At 53.0% G+C, this 6,787-nt stretch overlaps 1 pseudogene; it reads right to left on the bottom strand.

Moving 5' to 3' along the window:
• Positions 1-3,960: 3,960 nt before the first annotated feature.
• Positions 3,961-5,319, bottom strand: LOC142067867 (olfactory receptor 6F1-like; annotated as a pseudogene).
• Positions 5,320-6,787: the final 1,468 nt, after the last annotated feature.

Raw genomic sequence — 6,787 nt, 5'->3', positions numbered from 1 at the left:
GAGGCAGAGAGGAAAGGTACAGCCCTCTTCCCTGCCTCAGCCGGGGAATGTTGTGGCAGCTAGAGCTGTATTACAAAGGAACTCCTGGCAGGTTTGCAGTCACTGGAGAGCAGAGGGCAGCCCACTGTCATTCTGCCATGGCCTCAACTGAAGAGCAGCACCCTGAAGTGCCCGTGGGAGCAAGGTTGGAATGGGGGCTGCTCTGCTAATAACCTGCTTCGTGCAGTCCCTGCCAACTCTGTGAGCAAAGGGGCCTGGGTGAGAAGGGGCAGAGGAGCCCTGCTCCCGGCAGCCAACAGCAGAAGATATGAAATCAAGTGACCGTTTTGCTTGCCTGGGTATTGTGGTTCTGGGGCCCAAGGCAGGACAAGCTGCTGGAGGTTGTGGGTAGGTGAAGGGACAAAGAGGGACTGCCTGTACAACAGGGAGCTGTGTGCCGCGTCCTCCCCCTGCCAGAGTGAGGGAGTTTGTCTGTCCCTGTGCAGCTGGTTTCTGCAGCAGATGCACTTTACAGAGATGTTGCTCTTGGAGTGCCTTCTCTATGGGCAGAGGAGAGGGGAGAGAGTGTGCCAGCCCTGGGGCCAGGCACTTCAGTGTGTGCCAGGTCCTCTCTCCATCCAGGCACTCCCAGGGACAGGGTGGACACGGGTGGGCACAGGGGTGCCTTCTCCATCTCCTGCAGAGCTGGGTGCAGGCCTGTGCAGCTGGCTAGGTGGTTGATGTCAGACATTCACAAGGGATGCCTGTCCCTTTGACATGAGCCGGTTACCTCACTAGAGAGCCTTTTTGTGGTAGAGGCTGGGGGACAGACCCAAAGAGGCCTGCCTGGAGCAGCAGGGAGGGAGTTCTGCTCCACCCTCTGGGCTGTGGTTTGGAGGCCTCTTTGGTCTGGCAGAGGCAGAAGAAGAGGTAGGGTTGCAAGCATCAGAACCCTCATGCTGGCAGGTCCCTAGGCACCCCATGAAGGGAGAGTGTGACATGGTCCTCATTTTCCTGGCAGCCCTGGTGGAACTGGCAGACTTTGGTGAGATGCAACTTTCAAGCTGGGAGAATGAGGCCAGAGTTTGTGCAGCTGGTGGTGGAAGGGAGGAGATGTGAGTCCTGGCTCCGTGGGGGATCTGTGAGTGTTTCTGTAGGGAGAGTAGGGGCTGCAGATGGCTACAGCAAATAACCTGGGAGATGTCAGAAGTAATGGGCATCAGAGGAGCAATAAGAACTCCCCAGAAATTCGCAGGCACTCAGCATTCCTGAGTGTGCTGCTAACACAGATGAAGCCTGAAGGAAAGAAAGATGCTAGGGAATGGAGCAATGCGGCGTATAGGAGCTTCTCTCCTAGGTGTATTGGATACAATGCTACCAATGTCTGTAGGGGTGGTCGTAAACCTTGGGCAACACATGGAGCAGGCTAACTCAATGCAAGAAGAGCTGAAATGCCATACAAGGACAGGGCAAGGGCAGAGGATGCGCTGTGTCATATGGAAGAACTCTTCGAGCAAGATGATGTGGTGAGAGGTGGGAGAGGAACAGCTGATGTCTTCTGCTGCGGAAGGAGAGACCAGTAGCTAACATAGGTCAGGGGCAGATGTGGGGAGAATGAGTGGACTGAAAGACCAGTGAGTATGGCTGAAAAGCAGGCTGATCTGGGGTGTGAGGAGCGGCAAGAACCTGCAGAAAGCAGTGTGCAGGGCCAACCAGCTCAGCCTTTCAGAGGCTTGGAGAAGTGATATGGAAACTGGGGACAGTGAGCAGGCTGACGAAGTGATAGACAGAAAGGTACACAGGCAAGCAAAGCAGAACACTCTTTCTGGCTTTACAGGTCATGCCCAAAGGGACACTGTGCTCCAGTTCCCAGCAAAAATGACCGTCCAGGAGGGACACAACGCAACTCTGCACTGCAACTTCTCCACCAGCTATTCCAATCCTTACATCTTCTGGTACCAGCAGCGCCAGACCCAGTCCCCTCAGGTGCTGCTGCGGCTGGACAAATGGAAACCTCAGGTGGATTCAGGGAGGTTCTCCTCCAAGCTGTCTGCAGAGGACTCCCAGGTGTCTCTGGATGTGCAGGGTGCTGAGCTCCAGGACAGCGCTGCCTATTTCTGTGCACTGAGCCCACACTGGTGCCCACAGCTTGCAGCGCTGCACAGAAACGTGGTGGGGTGCTCTGAGGAGTGGTTCCCTCCCTGCCACTGCTTGCATGCAGCCCTGAGCTCAGCCTGGCCAGCAATGGCACCTGGGGGCTGTGGTGAGGCTGGGCCTCTGCCTCCCCAGCCTGTGCACCTGCAAAGCACATGCCAGCCTGGATTTTACAGCTGTGTCTAGATCCAGGGTCTTTGATGATGAAAATGGACAAAGAAACCTGACCTGGGGCAGACCCATTGGAGGCTACACCATAAACAAACCAAACCAGGCTTGGGAATGCCTGCTGCTTAAAATAGCTGGTACATTGCAGTGAGTACCCAGGGCAGGTAACCTGTCAGTTTGTCTTCTTGTTCCCCTTCCCTGTGCCAGCGAGTGGTCCCATTCCTTTCCATGTTTCTTCTCCTTCTCATGGAAATCACTAGTGCCGAGCTGAGAGGGAACCCTATGTCCCTGAATCCATGCTCAGGCAATCCCACCCCAGCACTGCATGGGGAAGCTCAGCTGGAGGGTGCTGACTTTCCAGCTGGATCCTACCCTCTGAATTGGAGTCTGTTGCTCATGAAGCATGATCCCCTTCACCTGAGAAAGCCTAGGGTACTTGGTTGTTGTCCCACTGCTGTTCCAGGATGGCCTGCCTTCCCAGGCGATGTGGGTCTGATCCACCAGCCCTGTTGGAGGCTTTGCATGCCCCTATTTACCTCAGAGGGCTCTAGGCAGCGTTGATGGGGAATGGCCGGCAGCCCTCAGTGGCTTGCACCCCACTGTGCCTTGGGTCCCTTGGACATTTCAGGTCCTGCTTTTGGTTGCTCTCTGAGGCTGCAGAGGGCTTCAACACTCCACTGACACAATTCTCCCCCAAAAGCAAGGAATGACAAACAGTGAGGGCTACTCAAGGGTGGAGACAGGCTCAGGCTCTTTCTCCATCCCCAGTGGGCTGTCCCAGGGATTTTCCCAAATGCCATTGGGAAAGAGAGCCCAGCTGACAAGGGTGGGCATCAGCTTGTCCTTGGGCACTGGTGCCTGGGCCTGGCTGCAGGTCTAAGAGCCAAGTGCCCAGGACAGGTGGACACAGGAGAATCGCCTCCCGAAGCACCACTGCTTGCAGAAGGGAGGATTAGAATTTCGGTCTGGACTCAATCATCTCACCTGGAGAGCTCTACACTCAGGCAAAATCGATGCCACACTGTTCATCAAGGTGTGCCTGGCACGTTGATGCCTCCTCCTTATGGTCATGTGGACTCCCTTTGCTGTCAGTGAGCAGGAAGAAGAGCTTTGAGAGTGTGATTCATCTCTTCTGAAATGACACTCATAGGAAGGGGAAAAGCAAGTGCCCCTTGGAAGTGCTAACATCCTCCCAGTGAACGTAGAGAGAGTCTTGCTACCCAGCCGGCATTTCACAGCTCTGCAGTTTGGGGACTTTGCCAATCTCATTGAAGTGATTCCACAGCAAAGCCCAAAATGTGAGGAAGGACGGACTGTTACAGCCCAGTGTGGGGGTGTAGATGTGGAATTGCCCAGACTCATTTAGTGTGAGGCATAGAGATTTGGATGTTTTGCATTAGAGATGTACAAGTCCATTCAGATACTGGATAGAGGGAAGGAAGGGGAGTGCATATTTTGTTGACTGTCTTATGCTAGGAATACTGGCTCTAGGTAGCGATGCCAGACATTGCCAGATTTTATCTTGAACCAGGGCATGATTCTGCCAAACAGCCATGAGGATGGGGCATAGATGCATCCAGAAAACGTGGGACTAAATGGAGAAATACATGTCCATTTCCTAAAGCAGTGAGCCGGCTGCTGGGACTTCTTTAGGGGATTGATATGAATCCCTGACAAAATGAAGGACTTGGGAAACTGGAATACAAACCTGTGTGAGGACCACTCCTCCAGGGTTCTGTTGCACTGTGTCTGGATGGGGTTTGTGACCCTTTCCAAGCACTGGTCTTTAGAGCACTGTGAGGCCTTCTGAATTTACCCAGGAGTGAACAGAGGGAGGTGGGAGCATCAGAACCGAGGCTCAGCCCAGCCTAAGATGGCTGTAAGGTGAGTGAGATGAGCTCACTGTGGGATTGGTGGCTTCTCCCTCCCTGTGATGCTCAGGTGCACTTACACCTCCGTGAGGACCTTCTGCAGGGCAGAAGCTGTGGGAGGGAGCGGGTGAATCTGTTTGCTTCCACTGAGGCTCTTTGAGAAGCCACTTCACTTCTTCTGGGAAGCCCACCCCAGAGCTTGCTTCACTTCTTTCTTCCTGAGTGTGTAAATGAAGGGGTTCAACAAGGAGTTAAGGCTGTGTTAAAGGTAATCGCAAGTTTGTTCAGGTCCAGGAGTTCTCAGCCGATGGCTTGACATACAGAACAGGGTGGAGCCGTACCAGATCATGATGACACGGAGATGGGCAGAGCAAATGGAAAAGCCTTTTTCTGGCCATGGGCTGACTGGATTCTCAGCATGGAAGGGGTGACGTACATGTAGGACAGAAGGGTGAGCACACAGGAGGCCACCACAATAATTACAGAGACAAGGCCACTAGCTCCATGGGCCGTATGTCACTGCAGGAGAGGGCAAGGCAGGAATCTATATTGCAGAGGAAATGATTGATGACATCTGGAGCACCTAGCGTCAGTCTGGATGTCAGAAAGGTCAGCAGCGAGATGGCCAGAAAGCCTCCCAGCCAGGAGCTGAGTGCCAGCCGAGCAGAGAGGACACTGCTCATGACAGAGCTGTATCTCAAGGGGCAGGACATGGCTAAGTGGTGGTCATAGGCCATGACAGAGAGGAGAAAACACTCAGTGGATCCTAGGGAGAGAAGAAGGAACAACTGGAGGATGCTGACACTGGAGGAGATGGTCTCGCTAGTCCCCAGCATGCCTCCTATGGCTGTGGGAGCAACACCCATAGCGTACCACATCTCCAGAAAGGAGAGATTACAGAGGAAGAAGTACACCGAGGTAGGGAGGTTGCTGTTCTTCCACATGAGGGCTATGGTGGATGCCTTGCCTCTTACTGTCAGGGAGTACGTCAGTGCAAATACCACCACAAGGGAGACCTGGGAATGCCACCTGCCTGGGAAACCAAGAAGGACAAATTCTTTCTTCCACACTTGTCCCATTTGCCATGTGCCCCCCAAGCACCGAGGTTCATCTGCAGAGCCAGGAAAGTTTCTGTGTGAGTCTGCATGCCTGTGCTGGTCCTTCAGATGCTACTAGTAGTGCAACAAAGCCATCATCCCTGACAAAGTAGTTGGTGCAGAGCACAGGAAAACAGCACGTACGCTAAGTTAAAATCGTTGGGGAAACCCTTTGCTGCAGAAACACATTTGGACACTTAGATCTGACCCTGAAGGTCAGGCCTACACCATCAAATGACCATGGGGAATTATTTCTTAGATCGAGCGCGGGCATTTCCTTCAGATGATGTGGAATGCAATTGCTTCCATGAGATGAAAATCCCACTTAGGAAACTGTGGAGAGCAGGCTGAGGGTCTCCAGCTACCTGAAAGGCTGTTGCAGAGGAAGGGAAGAACATCCCTGCACTCTTCAAGGCAGGAAATACGGAGTTGCAATCTCAGTAAATGAGACCAAGGGAACAGAAAAACCATCATGACAACGTGGCGCTGGAAGAGATTTTCTGACCTCTTCAGTTGATCACAGGGGCTTCCAACTGAGATGGCAGCAGCACAGGGCAGCAGACTAGCATGACAGTCATTACACAAGGACTCGTGGTCTTGTCTGTTTGCTCTCTTCCACGTCTCAGCACAGGAAGCTTTTGGAAATAGCTCCATTATCTCCACTGACATCCGCTTCTCAGCATGTCTATGAAGGGTAAGACGCACCTCTCTGTAATTCTGCCATCTCAGAGTCGGGGGAAGGACTTCTGCTGACCAAGTTGAAAGGTGTATGATGAAATACTCTTATCGCAGCTCCTCAGCTTACCCCCCTTCTTTGGGTGGAGAAAAACAGTTGTGAGAGAGAAATGGCTCAGCTTGCCTCATATACAGGCCTAAAAGCCCTCTAGAAGTGCCAGGTTGTTTCTGAGGACTCAGGCAGGAGTCCAGCGAGCGGCTCCGATGGATAAGTCGGACATCTCAACTTGGGAAGAGGTATCCATGCCTCAGTGATTGAAGGCAAAAGTCTCTGAGCTGAATCCCCTCCAAGGCAGCTCTGCTGAGAAGCCAGCTGAACCGAGGGGTCTCATCCAAGCCCTCCCTGCAGACAAGGGGGGATTCTTCATCAGCTCTCTAGGGGAGAATCGGTTTCATCCTCAGCTGGGTGTCTAAGACAGGTGGAGCTGCATCACCACCTGAAGGACCCCTTCCCTCCTTTCTTCCTCTTTAGGCATTTACATACCAGGAATTTCATGTGGCTCAAGAGCAGAGGAAATCCTCCTTAATCCCCTTAAATATGCAAGGCATTGGAAGTCTATGCTACATGTCTTGGGTGGGCTTCACTCACCAGGTGCTCAGCCAATGGAAATGATCCAACAACTTCTCTTCGTGCACCATCCTCCACATGAAGCCATGGACCCCTTGGCTGAGGGAGAACATTGGGAAGAAGTTGATTTACTGGAGGATGGATGCCAGACTAGACAGCTGGAGTAAACAGCACACACACTCGCACACGCACAAGTCTTGACCTCTAGGCACCTA

This window comes from Phalacrocorax aristotelis, chromosome 23, assembly GCF_949628215.1.
Source record: "Phalacrocorax aristotelis chromosome 23, bGulAri2.1, whole genome shotgun sequence".
Taxonomy (NCBI): Eukaryota; Metazoa; Chordata; class Aves; order Suliformes; family Phalacrocoracidae; genus Phalacrocorax; species Phalacrocorax aristotelis.
The sequence above is the reverse complement of the archived record's forward strand: the minus strand, read 5'-3'. Positions and strand labels throughout refer to the sequence as shown.